We start from the raw sequence: 27,798 nt of genomic DNA on the forward strand, positions 1-27,798 counted from the left end.
TCCTTACCCTCACCCCAACCTATATCCTAAATATAATCCTAACCCTAATTCTAACCAAATAATTAAACATGAATTTAAACATAACCATTCATTACCCAAATCTTAAACTTAACCTTAACACTAAAACTAACACTAACCATAATTTGAACTCTAACAGTAACAAATCCTACACATAACCCTAACCATAACCCTAAATCTAACTTAAACACTAAATTTAACCCTAACCCTAATTTTAACCTTAAAACAAGCCAAAACATAACCCAAAGCAGAACTTTAACCCTAACTTTAACCTCAACCCTAACTCTAATACTATTGTTAACACCAAACACTAAACCTAAATCTTAACCATCATCTTAATTCTAAACCTAAACTTATGCATACTCCTAACTCTAACATAAACCCTAACCTAAACCTAACTATAACTCTGATCCTAAAACTAAACTAACCCTAAACCAAACCCTAAATTTAACCCTAATAATAAGCTTAACCCTAAACTAAATCCTAAACCTAAGCCTAAAACTAATTAGAATCTAAATCTTAACACCAATTTTAACCCTAACCTGATCTCTAAACTGAAATTCAAATATAAACATAAACCTAACCCTACAACTAACACTAAACTATACCCTAAACCTAATCATAACTCCAAAGAAAACCTGAATCTAACCCTAAACTTAAACCTAACCCTAAATGTGACCCTAAACATACCCTTTCACCTACCCCTACCCCATCCCTGTCTGTAACCCTAAAATCACATAACTGTACACCTGACCCACACCCAAACTCTTAACCTAAACTTAATCCTAATCATAATTCTAAGCCTAAACCTAAACTCAACCCTTAATCTAACCCTAAACCTAACCAATTTCCTAATCCTATACTTAACAATAACCTTTACCCTAAAACTAACCTAATCCTAAATCTAACCCTAACTTTAAACAATAAACTTTACACCTAACTTTAATTCTAACCCTAACCTAACCCTAATCTTATCTTAATCCTAACGCTAACACAAACCCCAACCCCAAATCCTAACCCTAACCTTAATCCTAACCCTAAACCTAAACCTATCAATAACCTCTACCCTCACCCTAATGCAAACCCTAAAACTAGACCTAAACCTAAACCTAACCTAACCTAACCATAACCTAAATGATTTATACCATAACCCTAATTATAAACCTAAACTCTACTCTTAACCCTAAACCAAACCCTAATCTTAACTCTAATCCTAAAAATAACCCCAAATATAATCCTAACACTAATTCTAACAGCAAAACTTAACCCTGAATCCTAACCCTAACTTTTACTTTAAACCTAAACCTTTGCTTTTACTCTTACCTTAAAGCTAACCTTAAACCTAAACCTAACCCTTACCCTAACCATAAACATAACCATAACTCTAAACTTAACCTAACCCTAAAACTAACTATAACCCTAACCCTAACCCTAACATTAAACCTAACCCTTCCCATAACCCTAAATTTAACACTCATCTTAAACCTAACTGACATTTGGTGTTGGACAATTTTATTTTTAGCCACTGCAATAGGTGTGTAGTTTCTCATTGTGATTTTAATTTGCTCTTCTCTAATAATGATGTTGAACATCTTTTCATATGTATTTTGCCATCTGTTTATCCTCTTCAGTGAAATGTCTGTTCATCTCTTTTGCTCATTTACTTCGTTGGATGGTTTGCTAAATTAGCTATATCTTTAAATGAATATCTTTATTTAAACTTTAAAAAAATAAGTCTAGTGACTTAAGAAGTCACTAAGGAGGATTTTCAAATCCTTCAAGGCAAAATGTATATAATATTTGAACATGATTTAATAATGTACTGAGTGGAAGAGTTCTCATATTCCTTCTATAACTTATAGCTTGGTACTAATACTATATAATAGCAAAAACGTTTCAGCTACCTTTACTTAGAATGTTAAGTAGACTGTACAAATATATATATTTTGTACATAGCTATCATAATGTTTCTAATTTTTATTTAAAATAAGCTGATTTGTCTATGGCCATGCCACCCTGAACGGGCCCGATTTCGTCTGATCTCAGAAGCTAAGCAGGGTCAGGTCGGGTTAGTACTTGAAAAGGAGACCTCCTAGGAAGACCAGGTGCTGTAGGCATAAAAATTTTTTTAAAAAAAGAGATTGTAAGCTGACAAGATCCTTGCAATCTGTGAGGTCAATCAAGGATTGCCTCGATTGAATATAATAAAATAAAATAAAATAATAAAATAAATAAATAAATAAATAAATAAATAAATAAATAAATAAATAAATAAAAAATAAAATAAAATGAAATAAATAAAATAAAAATAATAAAATAAAATAAAAAAATAAAATAAAAAATAAAATAATAAAATAAAATAAAATAATAAATAAAATAAAATAATAAAATAAAATAAATAAAATAAGCTGATTTGTGTAAATGTTTCAGAGTGATTTTGTGGAAAATTAATACAAAATTTTCCTATCTGTGCAAGGCAATAAATATAGATTCTAATTTATATGCATCAGTAAATTGATAATCTTATTCTCTAATGTTATTTATGAATTTTATAGTTTTATTAATTAATCATTGAGAACCTAATAAACCATTGTTAAGATCTGTAGATGAAATCTAGAATGCATAACAATAGAAATATTTTTCATGTGTATATGAATTTTTCCTTTACCTTTTTATCTACTTTAACTTTTGAATGTTTTTAATTTTACCTAGAAATTCTTATTTAATAGTATTTTCTGTTTTGGTTTCTGTACATCAGGGTCACAGAGGAATAAGCATATATGTTAACTACAGTTGTGACTCAAGAAAAATTTGGGCTTAATATAGTTAGAGAAGAAAGGTTTTATGTCACCCTGTCTCTTTAGAGCCTGTTTAGGCCCCTTAGTCTCTATTCTACATTCTTGCACAAAAGAAATTACTAGAGAAGAATTCTTTGTGGTAGGGAAAAGGTGGTATAAGTTGTTGTGAAAATATACTGTATTTTTAAATATTTAGAAAGATTTAAAATGACTGGAGGAAAGATAATTTCAAATACTAACATGATAGAATTAGCCTAGTAGCTGTTAAAAATCCCTTCTGAAAATTATCTATAATTATTTGGAAAACTACAATGAAACAGTGAATGATTGATCTATACATAATATCTATTAAAGCCATTTTAATTAGTGTTTCTCTGTTCATTGCTTTGGGTTCTCATGCATATATAGTGACACCTGTATGGTAGAGGAATCAGTCAGGCCATTGGAATTTCATTCCCTGACTGTAGAGGAGCCTATTATTAGCTCTAAGCTCATAGTAGGAAACTTGAAGGACGATAAACATTGAGTTATTAGAAGAAAGGAAGGGGTTTGGTTTTGATTTTAGTTCAAAGTAATATTAGTCTAATGAGAAAGACAAGGAAGGAGGGGCATTATGGAGACACATGGAGCTGATTTCCTGAAATTTATCTATTTTATAGCAATATTTTTAAAGAATCTGTCCAGGTTGATGCTGTACACACAGTGGGTCTGCGGTACAGCTGAGGAATCTCGAGCTTAAGAAACCTGACTCTTTTGTAATGGACTGCAAGTGAACCTGCCCAGTACTTGCTCCCAAGGGCAAGGAAAAACTGCCCTCTACTCTGGAGAGAGACACTATCTCTATTCTACAACAAAAGCCTTGGTGCCTCTACTTACAAGATAAGCAGAAATGAGAGAGCCACGTAGAATTGTCTACCAACAAGAATTCATTATCTTGAATGTAGTGATGGTTTTATAGGTATACACATATGTTAAAACTCATCAATGTATTCACTTTAAATATGCATAGTTTATGTCAGTTTCACCTCAATACAGCAAAAGGGAAAAAGTCTTGCTACTCAAATATGCTATTGGGACCAGTAGCCTCAGCATCACCAGAATGCTTTTCAGAAAAGCAGAATTTCAGGCCTCATTCCAGATCTACTGAATCAGAATCTGTGTTTCAATAGGATCCCTCAGTCTTTATTTTTTTAAATTTTTTATTCTGAAATAATTTTAGACTTACAGAAAAGTTCTTAAAATAGTACACAGGAGGTCCCCTTTATCCAGCTTCCCCTAAATAATATTTTACATCACTATAATACAGACCTCATTTGAATTTTGTTAGTATTCCAACTAACATCCTTTTTCTGGTCCAGGAATCAATCCAGGGTCCCACAATGCATTTAATTTTCTTGTCTCCTTAGTCTTCTGCAACCTGAGACAGTTCTTCAGTCTTTCTTTCTTTTATGACCTTGACCTTTTAAAAAAATATTGGCAGTTATTTTATAGAATGTTCCTCAGTTTGGGTTGGTCTGATACCTTCTTGTGATTAGATTAAGGTTCCGAATTTTTATTGGAAAACTGCAGAAGTGATGTGAACTTCTCAGTGTAGCTTATCAGGAAGACACATCTTATTGATGGTGGTAACCTTGAATACTCAATTAAGGTGGTGTCTGCCAGATTTTTCCATCATAAGGTTACTCTTTTCTACTTTGTAGTTAATCTTATGAGGAGATACTTTTAGACTATAAAAATATCTTGTTTTCTATCTTTCACTCAGTAGTTTTAGCATCCATAGATGTGATTCCTGCCTACAACAATTATTCCTGTACTACTTGCCTAAACATGGTGATTTTCTATTTTCATTATTTCTTTATAATTACTCTTTGGGATTTTACTGTAAGGAAGAGCTGTCTCTTATTCTCCACTTATTATTCAATTATTTGTATCAGTGTTGGTCACCTTTTGCCCTACTTCACACCCTCTTGGCCCACTGTTTTTTATTCCAGTTGTAGGAATCAGTGGCCCAGGTGTAATCTGACAGCACCTCACCTACCCATTGTTCCTGTTTTCTGAGCTAGGATTACTCTGCCTCCCAGCATAGAATACTCATCTGAACCCACTCTGTTATTTTCACCCATGGTCAAACCTGGAAGCACTAGAGTTGATCCCAATGGGGATAGGAGCCAGTGTATAAATACAACTTCTTCCATTCCTTAAGTGGAGAGTTCTGAGCTGTGCTCTTTATAGTTCCATGGAGAGTCTCCGGCATCATGAAGCCTCAATGGCCTCCAGCAGTGATCATCTCAGTAACATATCCTTGAATTAGCTTTTCTTCCTTCATGTTGCACTCTACCTAGCCCCTGCTCCTGTTGTTTGGAATCATTTTCCAAAATGAACCACCTGCATATAAGAATTTGTCTCAGAGTGGGAAAGGAAAACAAAGATCTGTTGTGTATTATACCAGTTGTTAAATATTTTGACTCCCACCCCTGTGCATAACTAAGACCCTATGGAAACTTTCACATGTATGAAGAAGAGGTGTACAAGAATATTCGTAACAAAAGACTAGAAATAAAGGTAGAAAATCCAAATGCCTATCAATAAGAGAATGGGTTATACAGTTTTTGTTATTCTTATATCAGTGAAAATTAACTACATCAAGACAGATGACTCAAACAAAATGTTGAGAAAAAATATATAATTTGCAGATGAGTAATAAAGTTTGAACCCAAATATCTGTAGTTTAAAAACATGCAAAAGTAAGCGACATGTTGCTTGGTGTTGATTCTACTTTGCCCTATTAATATTATTAAACTGCACATAATAGAATCGTTTCTGGAAGACAAGGCCTTGATTTAACACATTTTTTTTTCTTAAGTGTTATTTCTTTTGTCAGTCACTGGGTGGATTTGGTGTGAAAACAAGATGCTTTAAAAAAAAAAAGTCATATCTGCAACTGTCCAGACAATTACAGATGGTTTCATGTGATAAAAAGGTGTCACTAAGGTCCTTGTTACTCAAAACGTGGTGTTTGGTAAAGCAGTACCAGCTGGGAGCTTGTTGGAAATGCAGACTATACCCTACCTTAGACCTACTGATTCAGAGTCTGAATTTTAATAAGCTCTCTAAATGTGCTATGTACATTAAAGTTTTAGAGGCACTGGCCCATAAGTCCTATAAACTCTACTGCAGAGAGCAGCATCCAGCACCAGGAGAGGGGCAAACAGATCTGTCTCTTTCATGGCCCTCTCTTTTGTGGTCACCATATTTACAATTAGAGACTATTTATTTGTGCTTCTCTCTTCTTTCCAACTGTACTGGGTGGTGGCAATCTAATCCATTCGATAAAAACTTATCAAACTTCTCTTCAACACTGATAGTGAACAGGATGACAAGGCTCTGGACCTTGAGGAGCTTACAGTCTAACAGTCTAACAAACAAATGAGTAATTATAAGCTTGATGAATGTTTGAAAGACAAATAGAATTTAATGGGAAAAGAGCTGGAGATGGAGAGCAGAGGAAACTTTTCTGGAGAAAGTGTCATTTAAGCTTATGAGAAGGCACATGTAGGTGAGGTGTGGGTGAACTGGGGGATTGTTATAAGCACAAGGAACACCCATGAACAGAGAGCTCTTTGGGTACTTATGTTCACATTTCCAATGCTTTGCACTGTTCTTGGCATATAATAAGTGTTTACTGAATCAATAAGTGTTCTGTCATGTTTCAGACATCTACTCTCTGGCACGGCACTGGAGATGGTGGAAGCTTTATTTTTCTTTTCGAAGGAAACAAGATCCCTTAATGGGGAACTATGAAGGAAGAGAGAAAGCTGACTATTGTGCAAATTGCTAAATTGGAACTGTGAGTGGGAATGAAAAATTGATTTACATGAATTTTCCTCCCTGAAGCAACTTGACAATTTATTCTGTCCTGGAGAATTTTCAGTTTTTGGCTTCAAAACCAAGCTGTTCCTTATTCTGAATTTCTTGGCCTGCTGTGAAAATAGCATTTAGTGTCTTTTACAGCATACCCTGATTAGGTCATGGAAATTCACAGCTAGATCAAACTGGAAAACAGCTAGATCAAACACAGCTAGATCAAAATGGAAAATTTAGAACTTCCATTGCCCATTTTATTTTATGACGTTGGAAGGTGTTATGAAACATTGACTTTTAAACCTTTTTTTTCAAAAGTAATAATTACCAAATGATTATAATTGCCATCATTTATTGAACACTTACTATATGCATTACATAGCAAAATACTCATTAATGCTACAAGAGTGTAAGTTGAGTCATACAAAAATTGCTAAATATTAATAATTTCATGTTTTGGCTTAATATTGTCTTCACTTACCCACCTTAGGAACTTATAAAGAAGTTAGAGAATCCCTGATAGCTATTGTGTTACTCCAAAATTTAGTTTTAATTTTCTTTTTAGATAAAGAGATCCTGAGAGAATTATAGCTCCTTAATAACACCTCTTACCCACCTCACCCCCCTGCTCCTGACCTCTATTTGCCCATGCGCTATATGTGTCTACTTCTATTATGGCTGTTTACACATTGTACTGCGGAGGTTTACAATCTGTCTCCCCTGCTAGACTGAGTTCCTTGAGGGTAGAGGTTTTGTCTATCTTGCTCGTTTTTGTATCTTTTTCCTTAAAGTGCTTGAAAAGTATTGGTTTCATTGAAACTTTAACATTCTGTGTAAATTAAATAAATCTTATTGATTTATTACTGGACAATGTAAGGTCATCACTCCATTGGGGTTTTGCATTTTAGAATCAGTCCCAAGTACTGCATTTGGCATGCTTGAACTCCTGGGACATTTTCTATGAACAATGATGCAGGAATTGTCTCTCCACCCCACCCCAGAGAAAGGCCCAAAGATGCTCTCATCTCCCTACCTCCTTTGGGTATATATTTAAATGACACCTTTTCTACACCTTCACTAAGCACCCTACTTAACACAAGCCATGCCTCAAACATCTCTTTTTTCCCCTCATAGCACATATCAGGATGTAACACAGTTTACATTTTGCTTATTTCTTTTGCATATTATTTTCCACTCCACTAGAATGTAAGCTCACATATGCTTTTCACATAGGCACAGGATCAATAGACAAATGTTTTAATATTTAAATGGACAGGTATTTTGGGGTGCGGGCTGCCATTTTCTCTTCAGCTTCCATGTGACATGTTGACCTGACCCGGTTTGGATCTTATTTGCCTAGATATTGAAGAACCCACAATCTCAGTAGTTTCTAACCCATTGAATAATTACAGGGTGCCCCAAACTTGTTCCCACACGTGGCCCCACAGTCACTCGTCCCCATTCCCCTTCTCGCTGATCCCTGGGGGCGACTCATCAATGGCTTGGAACCGAGATGTAACCGCCTCTCTTTCTAAGAGATGGAGTTTTCCTGCTTTCGGCCTGGGAGATGAGAGCAGATGGAAAAGTTAAGATTCCCACTGAAGCCCAGGGTAGTGGAGGGGGTGAAGGGCGTGTCTATAAATTTTAGGCCTCAGGCCTGCAGTCCGCCCTGGAGGCGATTGGGGAGCGAGGTAGAGGGGTCACTGCAGAGTACCCATTGGGATTCTCTGCTGGGCAGGCCTGGGCTGGGGCAGAACGCTAGAGTTCCGGCCCCCTCACCTCAAGGTCCCCTCCTCTCTTTGGGAAGGCTGGGGGCGGGGTTTGTTTACTCCTTGCACGCACCGCGGGCCCGGCCAATCCGCGGGGAGAGGCGCCTTACGTCATTCATCCCTCGGGCCAACCGGCGCTCATCGTGCTGCTCCGCCGCCAAAGCTCGCGCGGGGGAAGCGGGGCAGTGGCTGGGCCGGGTAAGGGCGGACGGAGCCGCCAGCGATCCTGCCTGCGGCTGCTTCCCCTGCTCCGCACGCGGGGCGCGCCCTGTCTGTTCTTTGGGCAGGCTCGAGGGCGCGCGCACGGTTGGCGTCCCGGGGCCTCGAACTCCAGGGTCTGGGCTGGGCAGGCCGCGGCTCTCACACTCCTGCCCCGAGTGCGAGCGGGTCGGGACCCGGCCGCCGCCAAGCACCGGCGCCCCAGGCTTGGAAGAACAGCCTTGCGTGGCCGCCTCGTCCTCTGCAGCCGCGCGGCGGTAAGATCTGGGGCGCTGGCGCGGGCCAGTGTGCCGAGGGCCTCTAGACCTGGCCCGGCGTGCTCCTGGGCAGATTTCCCTCCCAGTGCCTCGAGGCCTCCGTGTCACCCCGAGTCCTATGTTTATTCCCACGCGTTCTCCCAGGTCTTGCCGAGTAACCCGTGAGTGTCTGGTAGAGAGTGGGAAACCGGAGGGCGCCTCCCACCTCACCCCCACCCCACTGCATATCGGAGGGGTGGGCAGCGTCCCTGAGTCAACGCCTCGTGGAGGAGAGGAAGGGCTGCTTTCTATGTTCTCTGTCTCTTCGGGGGAGAAGAGTGGCTTCTAAGTCTGGTTTTCTGACTTGCCTCCTTTCATGACCACACGCTCCATCTGTCTGTACCAGATGTTTTTCAGAGTTCTAAAGCTTTGTGCACTTGGAAGAACCTTATATCCCCCATAAAGGAACTTTTCTCTAAAGTAGAGGATTACTTTTTGGGACCAGACTACTTTGAGAAATTCCAAAGAGCCAAGGTCCCTTTCCACAGAAAATATAAAGGTTTTTGTAGGATCTTGCAAAGAGATCAGCTAAGTGCATGAGCACTCAGCCTCTGGTACCAGCCTGTTACCTTGCATCGTGAGGTCTCAGTTTCTTCATTACTATCTGCTTATTCAGGGTGTTGCGAGAAGTAAATGGACTAATCTGTGGAACGCATTTAGAACAAAGCTCATGATTTATTAAGTGTCCTACATGAGTTAGACATTTTTATTATTGATAACCATGAATGCTGGTTCAGAAAAGTTCCCTCTACTGTTTATCTTTTAATATTGAAAGAGTTAACAGGCTCATTCCATTCCATATTCACTGCTGAAGCTCCCTTTGAGCCTTTGAATACTTTACTCTTCCTCATTCTATCTCAGAGGGCTCAGACTCCCTGTCCCACTTACTTGCTCTCTTTTTAGTAAGTCAGTAGTTCATTCTCTTCCTTACCCTTTCTCCCCCAAACCTTAATTTTGTATTTTTTCATTTGACTTCTACAGCCTAAATTTTTCTGGGCCACTTTCCTTTTTCTCTTAATGGCTTGCAATCGTCTTCACCTAATAAATATAGTTATTCATCTGTCCTCTATACAGTGTAATCCTGACCCTGTCTTTGTTCAAAATTAAATAGAAAATAATTTAGCTGATCTGATAGTGCATGTTGCCTTTCTTTTTCATCGGTTCACCTGAAATTTAGCTGAAGCTTTATCACTATCTTCTTACTATAATAAATCTTTAATTGCAGTGTCCATTCTCAAGTAACACCAAGGAGAAAAATCAAATGCCTAGAGCCTGGATTCTGTCATACTGTATATTGGCTCTCAGTGCATTTGCTATTAGAACATCTTGTGCCTGGAACTAGAGTCTAGTCTAATAGCAGACATGGTGTCTGTAGCACTGTTCTGGCAGGACAGTTGCAGTTTTGGCAATGTGGCTCTTTATTTGTTAATAAAGGCTCAAGATTTATTAAACTCTTAACTTTTGAATTCTCCTTATTTCTAGTTGTTTAAGAGAGAAAATAGATTTTTCAAGTATGTAATACTTTAATTACCATTTCGTGATCATGTAACTTTCCCCCCAACTCTTGTTGCCCACTGGCACCCTCAGATTTTTCCTTTGTAGCCCAAATTCTTAACTGAGTTATGTCCTCTCAATACAACTTGAAATTGGTTGTACAGATATGTTTTTACTTAATGTGGAAAGCATTTGTGGATGAAAATTATGCACTAAAACATACCCTACACAATTCAAAGATTCCTTTTTGTAGTTAGGAATTGAAATGTGAATATACATTTCTTTTCTTTTTTTAGCACAATAGACTGGCTTTGTTTTCTTGCTGTTGATAGTTTATGTTTATACATAATGCATGAGTTAATTTATATTTTCATAGCATTTCACCATTTTTAAACCCCTTTTAGATGTATGAAAGTTTTTAGGTCATGGTGAAGAGACAGATTAAGCCAGAATTAATTCATGGCAAGTGAATTAGAACGGAAGTATTCTGACTTCTAGTCCATTTGGTCTGTCAGCTTAACAGTTAACCAGAAACAAAGGATGGAAACAGAGAGTTTAAGATGAAGTTTTAAAAGCAGAGGGAGAGCTTTCTAATTTGGCCTTTAAATATTAGGTATTGAGTAGTATATTAGCATCTTATTTTTTATCTTTAAATTTAGGCATGTTTCTTTTAAATGTTAAATTATAAGCTTTTTACCTATGAATTTATAGTCAGTTTATAGTCACTTGACAAACTTGGCTTTTTTTTTGACTGTGGGCATATTTACACTCTTTTTGTAATATGTTTCATTGTGTATCTCAAAAGAAACTAGAAAGTACAGAATTGAGAGTTTTTTTAGATCATAGAATTTTAAGTTGTAACAAATTTTATTCATTCATTCATTCATTCATTCATTCATTTATTTTAGGGAGGCAGCCCTTGGTCGACCTAAGAGATTGCAAGGACCTTGTCATCCTACAATCCCTTGTTTTTTCATTTTCTACGCCTGTAGTACCTAGTCTTCCTAGGTGGTCTCCCATTCAAGTACTAACCAGGCCCGACCCTGCTTAGCTTCTGTAATAAATTTTAAAGATTATTAAATGTACTCGCCTCTTCATTCTTGGCCTTTTCATTTTAATCTAGGATACATGACTTTAGGGGTGGAGCATGAGTAGATTTAAAAGTAGACTTTCAAACTATTGGAAATTTTATGCAAAATTTCATGCATTTGTATATTTTCTGGAGAGAAGATTTGTAGCTTCATAGTTTCTAAGAGATTTGGACAACTAATTTTTATAAATTATTTCTTTACTGAATTAGAAGTTACAGTGGTTCTAGTACTGACTTTTCTATATGTGTGTTTTCAGATAATCGAAGATACTTATATTCCACTGATTCATTTCTTCTCTAGACATAATATTCTCGATCTTTAATTTCTTCTAACGATTTTGTTTGAATTTGAGCCTCTTCACAATAGTGATGGGTTATTTGTGGATTTGCTTCAGTTTATCCATATTCTTTTTCAAAGTGCGGCACTCAAAATTAGATATTAACCAGTAGAGAAGACCATTAAGTTATCTCTCTGCTTTTAAAGCATGTACTTTAAGATTAAGAGCAGACCTGCTTCTTTGACAACCATATCACACTCTAACTGCATAATAATGTCCTGGTTAAGAAGATGAACTCTGGGGCTAGCCTGCTTGGTTTTAAATCCTGGCTCTATAATCTATAAACTAGATGCCCTTAAGTAAATTACTTAAACATTTTGGGCCTCAGTTTACTCCTCTGTAATATGGGGCTTACAATAGCACTTATCTCATGGGGTTGTTATAAAGAATAAATGAACACATACTGTAAAGCATTTAGAATGGTCCCTGGCATTTAAGTGCTATATACGTTACCTGTTATTGATTTTGTAATCAGCTAAAATTCTTGAGTCATTTTGTCCATGCTCTCCAATTCTTTAATAGAATATTTTTTGGTAGGACTTTACATTTATTTGTATTAAATTTATCTTGTCAGATTGGTTCCTGTCTGTTGACTTTGTGGATGTAAGAATGTCCAAACCTCTAGAGAATTTTTTTAAAAATTTGAGCCAAACAGAGGATATGCCTAGAAGCAAGATCTCAAGAGACAGAAAAATGCTTCCCAGAATGACAGTTTTTCAGCTTCTTTTATGCATTTGGAATTAAAGAGGGAAGGAAGGAAGATTACATGAAGGTGGGAAGAAAGTAAAGTGGAGATTGGGTTGCAAGATAATTAACAAGATTATGTGCTCTATTGAGGGTGGTTTCACTTGAGGGCTTTGAAAAGATGCATTAGGGTGTGTTAACCTAGATGCACAGCAACAATGGGCAGGGCTCATTTAAGGCAAAGATAAACGTTTTGCTAAAGAAGTTATGTGCCTGGGAAGTGACTACTCACCATGACCTGCCCCGTTAGGAATTTGTGATCAGATCACCTTACGAGGTTACTTTCTGTAGAACCCCTTTTACATCCACAACTTAAAAACAAAATCCTGATTTGGTCATCCAATAAATAGGTATATTTATTTGTCCATAGATTTGATAAACTGTAAGTTTGATAAGGCTGACATTTCCTTCATGCAAATCTTATTGAAATGTTGACTAGGTAGAACTAAGAACACAGCTCTTGCCTTGCTAGAGAGTTCTTTTAAGGTTAATTTAAGAAGAAGAAAAAAAAAAAACTTTGGTTCAAGGTCTTCATCCAATTAGAAATCCAGCTAATTTATTATTAGCCATCTCAAATATTTCTAAGTTTTCACAAGGAATAAATATGTAAGGAACTTTAGCAATTGCCTTCCTAAAACCCAGATACTTTTCTATACTAAATTTTAAGAATCCTACCAGTTCAATAACTCAGGAAGAGAGCATTAATCTGTCATTACTTGTCCTTAGTGAGACTTTATTGGTTTCCAGGAGCATATGTTCGTTAGTACTTTTTCTGTGTTCAGCAACTTCTCTGATTGTAGAATCTTGTCTAGAGTTACATTTAACTTCACTGATCATTGGTAGAATCCCCTTTCTCTTATTCTGAACAGCAGTACAATATTTTCCTGGTATAGTCTTCTAGCAACCGCTCCAATTCTCCATAGTTCCGAACTATTGCCAACAGCTGCATGGTCATTTCATCTAGAGCTCTAGACTTTGTTGAAGATTTACTTAGGGCAGTTGATCTCTTAAATCTTCTCATCCATATTGAGCTTTGGTTTCAGTTAATTCATTGGTTAAATTTATCAAATGCTCATTTGGGGCAGGATACCAATGCTCGTTTTACCCCATCCAATCTGAAGAGAACTTTTCTTGATAGAGATGCCTAAAGCACAAAGGTAATCCACATCCATTTTTCCATTCCTACTGTTGTTACCTTTAACGACAGTCTAGGCCTCCCTTCTTTCCTAGACTACAATAGTGGATAGCTTCTTAATTGACCTTCCTTCCAATTTTTTTTCTGTCTCCAATCCTTAAGCATTGCAGCCAGAGTCATCTTCCTTTTTAAAATGCATGTGTCTCTTTAAAGTCTTTTCTTCTCCATTAGAATAATCTGTAATGATCTAATTTGATTTTTATTTTGAGTACTTTTCATCTCCCTTATTGTTTTCTGTTTACTATCCTTTTAAATTCAAGTCCCGCCCCCTGCTTTTTTTTTTTATCTTCCTTGTTTTTAAGGGATGATAGGAACTATCAGCCATATAGTAGGCTTGGAGAGAGAGTGATTCCCCACCCGCTGGTCTTTAGGTGAGTTACCCAGCAGACAAATATGGAAGGGTTAGTGTGTTACAGGCACTGTGTGAGGCACTGAATTGACAAAGGGACATGACATAGCCTCAGCCCTTAAAAAATTCTAAGTGCAGGGAAAGAATAGGGGGAAGTAGTTTAGGGAAGTAAAAAATCTTTTTTTTTTAATACTCAAAAGCATAATAAGTTTATTTAACAGATTCCTTTTTACTTTAAAAAGAGCCAAGTATTTTGTTATTGAAGAATGAGTTTGATAACTTGACTAATTCAGTTCTATTTAAGTTAAATCAGATTGTAAGATAACAAACATATAAATGTGGGGAAATGGTATGAATTTAAAAAGTGCCAAAATAAAATGTTTAATCAAAACTGGAAGAAGCACTACTTTTTTACAGTTCATTCAGGAGTGGACAATTAAAAAACCAATCTATTACCAACCTATTAAAGATTTCCTTCACAGCATCATTGAGATTGTGGTGTGATATGAAACTACCTATAAAAGAGAAGGGTTTATTAAATGCTATTCAAAGGAGGAAGAGAGGAAAGGAGGATGATAAACAATGCTATAAGAACACATGTAACTAACAAATAGCCAATACAATGATTTCTAGGTTAACAAAAGTTAAGAAAAACTATCAGATAAATAATTCTGCGCTAATTGATAAATTTCTAGTTCTAAAGTCTTTACAAGTAGGAAAAAAATTTTGAGCATAATGATTATGTATTTTTAAGTTGAACAAACCAGTGTTCAAAAGTAACAGAATACATTATCTGCAAGCATTCTAAGAAACATAAACAAATTCTGCAAAAAATTCTATCATATATGACAAGCAATAGAATACTTGCTGATATATTCTGCTTATAATTTTGCCATTAAGTTCATGCTATCCAAGACATTATACTATATCACAGTTGCTGTAAAAATTACTAAATATAGATTTGAAAGAAAATAATTTGTGGAAGATAACAGTAATGGTCAGGAAAATTATTTTAGAAAGGTTTTCCAAGAGTACTTAACTACTTTTGATCTTGATAAGCTTATTCGAAAAGACTTTAGATCAGTTTTTCAAATACAGACTTTCATAAGAGAATTATTTTGGTTGGGAAAGGGGTGAATAAGGGCAGCTTAAATTCTTATCTAAAAAGGACCAATTACAATATGAATTCCTTGGAAAAAGAATCACAAACCTTATTGATCTCCTGAAATCTTTGTGTTGTCATAATAAAAGCTTTAGGCAGAATATATGTCAGACAATGAAGATAACTTATTAAACATTTCAGAATTGTAAAAATGAAGAAGCAAAATGCAAAGAGAATCATTTCAATAAAAGTACCAAAATGCTAATCATTATTCAGAGGTTTTTGTCTTTTTTTTTTAATTGACATGTTCAGTGAAGCTCTGAAATAACTGGCGTAGACGCAGCTGTTTAAATTTCAAATATAAGACGTTCATGGTTTCTATAGAGGTATTCTTTCAAGTTTCAGCTTTTCAGAGCTGGAACTCAGCAAGACAACTGTGAATGAGCAGGATTACTGTGGAAACAAGTAATGCAAAAACATCGTCAAAGAAAAATTCAATACTGAAATTAGTTCACTACTATTATTGAGTTATTTTAAACCTAGAAAATGCTATAGCATACATTTTCATTAGGGGGTACTAGTATTTATTTAGATGTTGGCAAATGTTGGATTCATTACTAATTCACATCAGAATGATTTTAGGTCTCTTAGTAATAACTTCTAGTGACCTTGGCAAATTTGAGCAGACTTGCTAACTTAATTAGTAAACTAGTTAATAACAGTGTAAAAATGACTAAATATTTTGTTGTTTTTTTTTTTTAAATTAATGAATGCTCTCTGAAAGAACTACAAAAAAAGTATGCCCTCTTCCCAAGTCAAATTATTTTCTTCTATTGTTATTGTATCAGACCCAATTGTATTCTTGGGATAATTTGGACTGTCAGGTACTACGACTCTGAGAAAGATCTGTTCTGAGTTATTAGTTTTCTAAGCTAGTTGAAGAAAGAGTTCAAGACAATTGTATTTCCTTTCTTGACATAAGTGACATAAAAGAAGAATAAATTTCAAGAAACTGAAGCACTAATCGAAAGCATGTGAAACTAATGTTAAAGAAAGGACTTTTTAGAAGGGGGTCACTACATAAAAAATCCTTCTTCCCCATAACAAAGAAATTCTGAGATGAGAGAGATCATAGTAAGGAAAATAACAGATTATACGAATATAAGCAGCTCATTGAAAAAAAAGTGGTATCATTTACAAGGCTGTTTTTCTATAACCCATGAAATGTAAAAAACAAAAAAACCCAAAAACATATTTCTAGGATTAAGTAACAAGATAAAGATTCATAATAATATGAGAAATTTGTATTCATTGTGAATTTCTAATGGCTTACTTCACCCAACACTACTATGTGATAAGGATCTCAGTTAATCCTCCTCAATCCTAAAAGTGTATGACATAGATTTTTTTTTTTTTTTTTTTTTTTTTAATAAATGACATAAGTTGCTTTTCTGGGATCAGAAAGACAGTAATGTCAGAGCTGGGGCTCAAACGTGAATTGACTGTACAACTAGTGCTAGCCACTCTACTACATTGCCTTACTAAGATATTATCTGAAGCCTTCAACATTCATGCAAGAACCCAAAAGTCTTTAGAGCTTCTTAGTTGGGTCTTTCTAGTGTAGTTTCTGTTTTTTTTTTTTCTAGTGTGCTGTGAATTCATCCAAGTGTAAGTAAGTGACTTGAAAACTAGTCTCTTTTTTTTTTTTGATCATTTTTTTCACTAGTATCACTGTTTACTGTAATTTAAAAAATAAAGCATTTCTGTGTAATATTGTATGTTAAGATCAGCTGTATTTCATTTAATTGGTTAAATCATGCTTATGAGTTGTGTGAATCTATTATACTGACTGGTTTACTGTGAATAGAAACAAGTATATACTTAAAATATTAATCTAACTTCATAACAAATATTTTTATTGTAAGGCCTATATTAAGTGGTAATGTACTTTTGACTTGTTCAAAAATTAAATATGTGCAGACTAAAAGAAAAATGGGTATAATGAAATGATGTCAGATCTTTAAGTTGTGAGGAAAGAAGAGACAAAGGCTGAAAGTGTTGCAAAAAGTAAAAAGAATAAAAATATACTAACAAATAATAGTGACAATGCTTATTGTTAGAGTGAAGCACTATTTCATAGTCAAAGATGCTGTGCCTAAATAACGCTATTATCAGCAAGGATGTGCATATCTCTGGTAAATTGAATTATAAAATAAGAAAATAAGTATTTTCAGAAATAAGAATGATGGTATATATCTTGTTATCCAAGTGGAGAATATGGCACACAAATATTTTTATTTCTCTTCACCTTTAACTCTAGGTATATATTGAAGCAGTCTAACAAACAGCTCAGTGGAGCTCATACTGTCTTTGTCTGTCTGTCTGTATGTCTGAGTAGCAAAAGCCTCTGACTTAATTCTTCTTCCCATTTGTGTAAAATTCACTCCAGTATTTCATCCTGGAAAGAGACAATTTGACTCAGATTGGCCTCAAGTGAAAACAGAACTATTACATTAATTTGATTTATTAATATATGTAAAACTTTTTCTGATTGTTTTTTATTATCTTAACTGCTGCAAGGGTGAAGTAATTCTCAGCCCACCATTTACGTATTTATTAGGCCTCTTATAATAAAAGGAAGAATATGAAGGAATTTTTCATATTGTGACTAATAGCAACTTTGATGAATTTTGCATGGTTAATCTACATCTGTCTTAGGTAACCAGTCTTTATTAAAATTTTTATGTCCAATAAAAATTTACATTTTACATTTTCTAGTGCTTAGTGTGTGTGAATCATTGTGTCTGATATTCCCCATTAAGACAATCTCTACTCATAGTCTTAGCTCTTGGTTATCTTGAACAAATCCTACGTTTCCTCAAGAGGAACATAGATCAGGTGCTAAGGATAAGGAAATAAGGCCAGGTGTTTTCTGGATTCTTCTGGGTGTAGGGTCTCCTGTTTGCCTTTTTGACTGCTTATATTAATATTCAGCTATTATGATTTTGAAATTTTCTAAAAGAAAAGCCTTCCTCATATTTTTAGTCCATTCTCCAGAGGTAAAACCATGTTTTTTAAAATGCATTTTATTGACAGATGATAGATTTAAAAATTACACTTAATTTTTACTAACTAAATAACATCTGTGTAACCAGCACCCTAGATCCAGAAATAGACTATTACCAGCACCCCAGTGTCCCTTTCCAGTCATGAACCTCTCTTCTCCAAGGGAGCTAGTCTGACTTTTAACAGCATGACTTGGCAAAACCACCTTTAACCACATCTACTTTTAGTTCTTTTGATGGTTTTCACTCTTAATGCTATAATTACTACTCTATTTTTTAAAAAACTATTTCTAACTAATTTTTGAATTACAGGAAATTTGCAAAAGCTGTATGGAGTTTAATTATATCCCTCAGCCCATTTCTCCTAATGTTAACATTTTGTGTAACTAGAGTGTAATTATCAAGAGCAAGAAATTGACACTGGTACAGTGTTATGGACTGAACTCAGACCTTGTTTGAATTGCACCAGTTTTTTCACTAATGACACTTTTCTATTCCAGGATTCTTTTCAGGATCCCACATTGCATTTAGTTGTTATCTCTCATTTGTCATCTCTATTCACTTAACAGCCTTCAGTTTTTCTTTGTTGTATGACTTTGTGCTGACCATATATGTTTCAGAATGTCCCTCTCTTTGGGTTTGTCCATTGTCTCTGATTGGAGTGCATTATGCATTTTTGGTAAAAATATCACAAAAAATGTGATGTGTCTTTCTGTTTTTCACAGGGCATCATATCAAGGGGTTCATTATGTCATTATATTTTATCATTGGTGATACCTTTGTCATTGGTGATACTTACCTTTGTCACTGAAAAATTAAACTTTGGTTTCTTTTTTTTTTTACATCTGGATTTCAAATCATTTTAGAATTTATTCTTGTATGTGGTGTCAGATAATGGATCTCATTTTATCTTTTTCAAAATGACTACCCAGCACCATTTATTAAAAAGTCCACCTTTTCAATTGATGCAGAAAAGCACTTGACAAAATTCAACACCCTTTCATGGTAAAAACACTCAGCAAACTGGGAGTAGAAGGATACTACCTCAATATAATAAAGGTCTTATGTGAATAGCCCACAGCTAAGATGATACTCAATGATGAAAGACTGAAAGCTTTTCTTCTAAGTTCAAGAAAAAGACAAGGATGTCCACGTTCACTACTTCTACTTAACACAGTACTGAAAGTCTTAGCCCGAGCAATTATACAAGAAAAAGAAGTAAAAGGCATCCTAATTGGAAAGGAAGAACTAAAATTATCTCTATTTACAGACAATATGATCTCACATGTAAGCATCCTAAAGATTCTACACACACAAACCTGTTAGAGCTAATTCAGCAAAGTTGCAGGATAAAAAAAAAAAAGGGAAAAAAACCAGTTGCATTTCTGTTCACTAACATAGTGAACAATCTGAAAAGTAAGAAAACAATTCCATTTAGGATAGCATGAAAAAAATAAAATAGGAGTAAACTTAACCAGGGAAGCAAAATGCTGGTAAACTGAAAACTATAAAATATTGCTGAAGGAAGTTTAAAGAAGACAAAAAATGGACAACCTGTATCCATGGATTGGAAGACAATATTGTTAAAATGTCAGTACTACACACAGTGATATACAGATTCAATAAAATCCTTATCAAAATCCCAGCGATAGTTTTTTGGAGAAACAGGTAAATCTATCTTAAAATTCATATAGCATCCCAAATAGCCAAAACGATGTTGAAAGAGAAGAGCAAAGCTTGGGGACGCATACTTCCCAATTTCAGTTCTTATTACAAAGCTATAGTAATAAACCTGTAGTACTAACATAAAGACAGATATATACATCAGTGGAATATAATAGCCCAGAATAAACCCTAGCATATATGGGCAAATGATTTTTGATAAGGGTGCCAAAACCATTCAATGGAGAAAGGACGATCTTTTCAACAAATGGTTTGGGGAAATTGAATATCCACGTGAAAAAGAATGAAGTTGGACCTTACTTCATACTGTATACAAAAATTAACTCAAAATGAATCAACGACCTAAACTTTAAGAGCTAAAACTGTAGAACTCTTAGAATAAAAAACGGGAAGAAACTTATATCGGATTTGAAGTCCTATTTGTTGTTTTATCTTTTGTTGCATGTACCTTTGGTGTCATTCTCTGCCTGCTCTTAAGATTTATTTTTAGTGTTTTACTGTGTTTGGTGAGTTGTTTTTGTTTTGTTTTCTAATTGGAGATCATCATGATATCTGAATCTGAGGATTTTTAAGAGATCCTTTTTCCCTCTAGTTTCAAAAGTCTAGAGATGGATAGACACATTTTCCTGTCTTGTCTTCACTGGTGGCTGATTTCTGCCCCCCTCTTTAGTGAGAAAGTGCGAAAAGGGGTGGGAACCTCAGTTCCACTCTTCATGTGGTTTCCAAGGCCTTATCTCTTGTCACTTTAAAGCCATTAAAAGCCAAAAGTTTTGTTTATTTATATTGACACATTCCTCCATAGCAGCTGAAAGCTTTTTCTTGTGAGCTCAGCATTTAAGAGAATATTTAATTTATCCAAGAATTCTAGATGTTTCATTAAGGAAAAGTTTACACATCATTTAGTTCACAATGTTGCCAGAAATAAAATTGTCATTTTTTAGTATACTTTCCTTCCCTTTTTCCTCTTTTCCTTTTCTGGAATTTCTTTTTAGTTGAACATTCTTAATTGGTATTCTAATCTTTTTCAATTTTTAAGAAACTTTTCTACTTTGTGAGATGTTTTCTATCCTTCCTTTGCTTTCTCTCCCTCTCCCTTCCTCTTTTCTTTCTTTTATTTATTAATTTGGTCTATCCTGTTTTGTTAATTTGGTCTCTTCGTTTCATGTTAGAGGCTCTCCATTGTTCAGTAAACTTGGCCACCTGTTCATATTAATGAGTGAGGCAGTAAAAACTGTCTATGGAGAGCTGTTAACTGCAAGTTTTTAAAAAATTATTTTTAAAATTTTCAGTTACAGTTGACATTCACTATTATACTTGTTTCAGGTGTACAGAATAGTGGTTAGACATTTATAAAGCATACAAAGTGATTCCACCTAATAAGTCTAGTACCCACCTGGCACCATACATAGTGATTACAATATTATTGACTATATTCCCCAGGTTGTATTTTATTTTACATCCCTGTGACTATTTTATCACTGCCAATTTGAACTTTTAAATGCCTTCATCCAGCTCCCCAGCCTTCCTGCCATCTGGCAACCATCAGTTTGTTCTCTGTATCTGTGTGTTTCTTTAACTGCAAGTCTTAGCACAGGGTGATTGAATGATCACAGGTCTTTTCTCTTGGGTCGGATTCCCGATGGAGGAATCTCCTAGTCTCCTGCTTGATTGATCTCTGTTCTGGGGAAGAGAGGTGAGGTCCACTGTTCAGAATGTAAATCTTCACTTCATCTCTTTGTGGTATGACACAAACCCTGTGCATACCTGGTTTCTACATCCTGTCTGGTTTAGTATCTTAATAAAGTAAACCACTTGTCTCTTACTGGGGTGCAGAAGAGGCAGTTTCTTGGCTACATGATAAGGCTTCTTCTGGGTGAAGAACTGTTCCTTGTTCAAACTTCAACTAATATTCCTATTTTCAGTCCCAACCCTTGCCTTCAGATTCGTAAGCCTGCCTTTCGTGCTTGCTTTCATGGTTTTATACATACACCCACCCTCACATGTATGGGTTTGGCTTCTTTTGTTTTAGCAAGTCAACTACTATTCAGTAATCTTCTGTCTTCAAAAAGCTTTATTTATGACTCATCAGCTGTTGCCTCCCTTCATGTTGTATAAATGTATATATGTTTTTGATATAATACATTTTAATTGTTATGAATTCAAGAATTTCTTCTATCTTCCCTTTCCACTAATGTTTATTTTAGTTTCACCTCATGGAGAAGAGTAGATGGATAGGTAAATATAGGAAGGAATGTAGAAGGGTGACAAGAGAGACAAAGAAGAAAAACAGGTTCCTTGTTAACAAAGGATGGGAGGCTTAGGTTTTGGTACCAGTGAAACTTTAATGAAGTAATATCGCCATCTTCTGGCTTTTTAAAAACTGTGTTACTAGAATTTTATCTGGGAGTTCCACATGTAGCCAGCTTGCATTTTGTGTCAGATTTAGTGAATTTGGTCTCGTTTACTTGTTCTATGTCTTTTCAAGCTCCCCAAGTAAAGATTCTATCTAAAATATTACAAAAACCATAACCTTTCTATAGCTCAGATTATTATTTCTACTTATGTTATGAAAAGTATTGTTTCTGCATGAAGGAAAAATACAGAATTTAAAAAATTAAGTTATTGTGTTACATAGGTAGTTTGTGTTTATGGTATAAAAGACAAAATGTATCAAGTATGTAATTAACTCATGATACCATTTCATTAAAATTGATCAAAGATAAGTGTTCTTCCCACTCTTCCATATATCTAGCCAGTTCCTTTGTCTCAGAGCTAGTCCTTTTATAAAAATACTGGTATGATACACATACTTCTCTATAATTTGCTGCTTTTCATTGGGCAGGTTGTATTGAAGGTCATTCTGTATCAGTACAAAATGAGTTCCCTTGTTTCTTTTTTTAAGTAATGAATTGTCTTTTTAGGTGATGATTTGTTGGTAAACGGGGTTTGTCTTATCTTTCGCTCTAAAAATGATATAGTGGACCCAGCAGTTTCACTTCTGGGTATCCGAAGAAAACAAAAACAATAATTTGAAAAGATATATGCACCCTATGTTCATTGCAGCATTATTCAAGATTGCCAAGATATGGAGGCAACGTAAGTGTCCGTGGATAGATGAATGGATAAAGAAGATGTGATGTGTGTATGTATATGATAAAACATTAGTCATAAAAAAGAATGAAACCTTGCCATTTGCAGCAACATGGATGGACCTAGTCACAGGGATGTAACGTACAGCAAAGGGAATATAGTCAATAGTATTGTGATAACTTTGTACAGTAATAGATGATTACTAGACTTACTGTAATTACTTCGTAAGGTATGTAAATGTTGAATAACTATGTTGTACATTTGAAACTCATAATACTATATGTCAACTATACTTTAATAAAAAATTTTAATGAAATATGTACATGTGTGTAAAAAAATGACACCATAGTGAGTACCCTTTATACACGTGGTTTTACATGACTAGAAAAAACTCATGACATATGCATTTATAATTTATATATATGTGATAACATTACCCTCTGTAAAGATTGTACCTATTTATTCTACCACTAGCAAAGTATGAAAAAGTCTATTTTTCCTCATTCTTCTCAATACAGTGTATTAGTATCAATATTTTTGATCTGTATATTATAATTTATTTGGTATTTCTCTTAGGAGAGTTGAACCATTTTTTAATGTTTAAAAGCCATTTGTTGTTTTCTGTTATAGGTCCTTTGTCCATTTTTTTTTAAGTTCTTGGTATTTTATTTATTTATAAGGGCTTTCATAGGATAGAAATAACCTTTTTTCTTGTGAGTTGCAAAAATACTTTTTTCCAGTTGATTTTTCTAATTAATTTGCATTGTGGCTTCTTTAAGTGCAAAAGAAAAAAAAAGATACCTATTTTTTACTCATATCAGTTTTTTTTTTTCCACCTTTAATGACTTCTGGGTTTGGGTTCATATTTAGAAAAGTTTTTCATACACAGAGACTGAAAAATCTAACTCCCATGTTTTCTTAGAGTACCTAAACAATTGCATTGATTTCTTTGATCCATCTAGAATTTATTTTGAATGAGGTGTCAGTTATGGCTCCAATTAATTTGTTTTCAAACTGTTACTCAATTTTTACTGATAGCGATGCTACTTATTGAATAATCCACCTAAACTATACCCCATTGATTTGAAATATCGACTTGATACATACTACATTTTGTTATGGATTTGGACCTATCTTGGACTTATTTTTCTAGTCCATCAAGCTATATGCCTTTTCATTTCCAGTGTAAAAAAATTTAATTATTGTGACTTTATAACTTGTTTTAATTATTGGATGGGGCTAATCCTTACTCTGTTTCCAGAATTTATTCCTTGCTTACTCCTACATACAGACTTTTTTTTTTTTACTTTATCATACTTTCTGTCCATTAAAGAAATTTTTTTTTATTGTGGCAACATAACATAAAATTGACCCCTTTAACCATTTTTAAGTGTACAATTTAGTGGGAGTAAGTATTCATAATGTGCAATTATCGCCACCACTTGTATCCATAACTCTTTTCATCTTGTGGAACTGAAACTCTACCCATTAAACAGTAATATCCCCATTACTGTCTCTCAGCCCCCAACTCCTGGCAACTACCATTCTGCTTTCTGTCTTCATGATTGTGACTACTCTGAGCTCTTCATGAAAATAGAATAATACAGCGTTTATCTCTTTGTGATTGGCTGATTTCACTTAGTGTAATGTCTTCAAGGTTTGCCCATATTGTAGCACCTGTCAGAATTTCCTTTTTTTTTTTTTTAAACGCTGAATACTCCTCCATTGTACGCATATACCACATTTTGTTTATCCATTCACGTCAGTGGACATTTGGGTTGTTTCCATGTTTAAGCTATTATGAATAATGCTGCTGTTAACATGGGTGAACAAGTACCTTTTCAATATCCTACTTTCAGTTCTTTTGAGTATATACCCAGAAGTAGAATTACTAGATTGCATGGTAATTGTATTTTTAATTTTTCGAGGAACTGCCATACTGTTTATCACAGCAGCTGTAGCAGTCTACATTTCCACCAACACTGTGCAAGTGTTGTAGTTTCTCCACATCCTCGCCAACTCTGGTTGTTTCCTGGTTTTGTTTTGTTTGTTTGTTTTTGATAGTAGCCATCCTAATGGATGTGAGGTGGTATATCATTGTGGTTTTGATTTGCATTTCCCTAATGATTAGTGATATTGAGTATCTTTTCATGTGGTAATTGGCCATTTATATATCTTTGCAGAAATGTCTATTCATATTCTTTGCCCATTTTTGAATTGGGTTGTTCTGTTGAGTTTTAGAAGTTCTCTGCATATTTTGAGTATTAATCTCTTATCAGGTATATGATTTGCAAATATTTTCTTCCATTCTGTGTATTTCCTCTTTACTCTGTGGGTACTGTCATTTGATGCACAAAATTTTCAAGTTTTCCGGAAATCTCATTTGTCTGTTTTTTCTTTAGTTGCCTGTACCTTTGGTGCCATATCCAAGAAATAATTGCCAAATCTGATATTGTGTAACTTTTGCCTGTTTTCTTCTAATTGTTTTACAAATTCAGTTTTTACATTCCATATTAACTTTTGAATCAAATGATCTATTTAGAAGGAAAAGACATTATTAATTTTATTGTGATTCATTATATTTGTGGATTAATTTGGGGATAATTGATATTGTTATGATTTTGCATTTTGTTGCCCATGAACTTAATTTTTTTCCCATTTTTTTATCCCTATATATTTTTTGCTGACTTCTTAATTTTCTCTCTTTCTTTTTTTTTGGTCGTTGCTTCTATAAATGGGGTAATTTTTTCCATTATTATTCTTCTAATTGGTTATTAGAAGACATTTTTAATTTATAAAAAAGCAACTAATTTCTGAGAATGAATTTTGTAATCAGCCATATCACTCAGTTCCCTCCTAAGAGCTTTCCAGTTGATTTTCGTGGGGCTTCTCTTTAAACAGTCATAATCATTTGTTAGTAATGGTAATTTTACCTCTTCAGTTCCAATTTAGATACTTACATCATTTTTTTGTTTAATTGCATTGGCCGATATCTACAGAACAATGTTAAATAAGTGTTGAATGATAATAATAGATATTCTTATTTTTTTGAGACAGTTTCTTTAATGAATACTTAATGAAAACTATATCCATAGATGCTGAAAGGGCATTTGATAAAATTCTATGTGCATTCTTCATAAAATATAATCTCATTAAGTATTCATTGTTTTTCTCTTTTATTAAATACTTATAACAAGAATTTAGCAAGACTATATTTTATAATGGATGCATTTAAAATTTTATTGAATCCTATTAAAACCTATTTTAGCATTTTATTAAAAGCATTAATAGTTAAAATTATTAATAAATTATGAAAAATTATTTTTTTTCTTTTTAACAGAATTTGTCTATGAAAGAGTATGGTTCTAATTGCTGTTTAATGGGTAGCCTTTTGACAACTTTATTTTTTTCTATGGTAACCTGTCACCTTAGATTTTCTATCTCTTCTGGAGGCAGTTTTGGTAACTTACATTTTTCTGAAAAATTATCCATTTTATCCAAATTTATTTGCCCTAGGTTGAACAAAGTAGCTCTTTCGATTTTTAAATTTCCACTGGTTCTGTGGTATTTTTCTCCTCTCATCTTTGCATACGTTGTGTATTTGTGCTTTCTCCTTGTTTTTTTCCTGATTAGGTTTGCTAGTAATTTACCAATTTATTGTTTTAAAAGACAGGTCTTGGATTTGTTAGTTTTTCTTTTTTTTTTTAACTTAAATGTTTGTTATAACTGAGACATACAAATAAATAAGTATATGGAATGATGCAACGAACCTCCTTTGCAACCCGTAACTCTGCTTATACAATCCAACATATAGTTCTTGAAGCCTTCTTTGTTCATCATCCAAAATGCTTTTCTTCTTTCACATGGAGAGGTGACATTTGGTACCTTAATTCCATTGTGCTCCTTAAAGTTGTAAGTGTATGTCTCTAAGCAATATGTATTATATTATTTTTGGATGCCATAACTTTATGTAAATATAATCGTGTGTGTGTGTGTGTATTTTAACCAAATCCATTAATTAATTTTCATTGCTATATAATTGTGGCGGATATTCTAGTACTCTGCCCAGACCTTCTCTTTGTGAGTATGCATTCTCCACCTACTTATGCCGATGGCTCACAGCTACATCCATTTCTAGGCTTTGCCCTTAATGTACTGTCTTGCCCAGGGTTATGCTCTCTCCCAGAGGAGTTTTATGAGAACTAACTAACTGGGTGCTGCAGGAATATAAGATCCACCTCTACGTGCCTCTATTTTGGACAACTTGAAGAGCATCCCAGCTCCAGAGCTCCAGGTAGTAACAGCTGAGGCTCCAGTCACTACCTCATTGGGCCAGTTTCTCCACATTCCCAGTTCTGCTGCCTTCACTTACTTACAGGTGTATCTCCTAAGAGCACTCCCAGGAAACTTTCTGCATGCTAGTCTCCCCTCTCTTTTTCAAATATACCAACTATCTTTGTAAGATAGCTGGTATATTCTATATTTTTTTTCAGATGGATGACCAATTGTGTAAGTACCATTAATTAAGTCAACTCTTATACTACATAAATATGGTATCTTATGTACCCTATAATGCTATATACTATTTGTCATTACGATGTGTATTATGTTATATTTTCTGTATTTTTCTATGTTCTCTTTGCTTTTTTAAGCATTTCTTGGTATTTGGGAAGGTTTGTATTTTTAT

The 27,798-nt window shown here is 34.6% G+C and overlaps 1 protein-coding gene and 1 pseudogene across 2 annotated transcripts in view; both read left to right on the plus strand.

Moving 5' to 3' along the window:
- The first annotated feature begins 2,016 nt into the window (after window positions 1–2,016).
- On the plus strand, window positions 2,017–2,135 carry LOC118601856 (annotated as a pseudogene).
- A 6,557-nt stretch (window positions 2,136–8,692) lies between these two features.
- The window catches only part of TFDP2 (transcription factor Dp-2), a 144,819-nt gene continuing 125,713 nt past the window's right edge, over window positions 8,693–27,798 (plus strand). The window contains exon 1 of one of the 2 annotated variants that reach the window (XM_016141869.2): window positions 8,693–8,922. The gene's annotated coding sequence lies outside the window, so the exon portion shown is untranslated. The remainder of the gene's footprint in view (window positions 8,923–27,798) is intronic. The other variant, XM_016141870.2, reaches the window with a different exon arrangement.

Source organism: Rousettus aegyptiacus, unplaced genomic scaffold (genome assembly GCF_014176215.1).
Source record: "Rousettus aegyptiacus isolate mRouAeg1 unplaced genomic scaffold, mRouAeg1.p scaffold_m13_p_4, whole genome shotgun sequence".
NCBI lineage: Eukaryota > Metazoa > Chordata > Mammalia > Chiroptera > Pteropodidae > Rousettus > Rousettus aegyptiacus.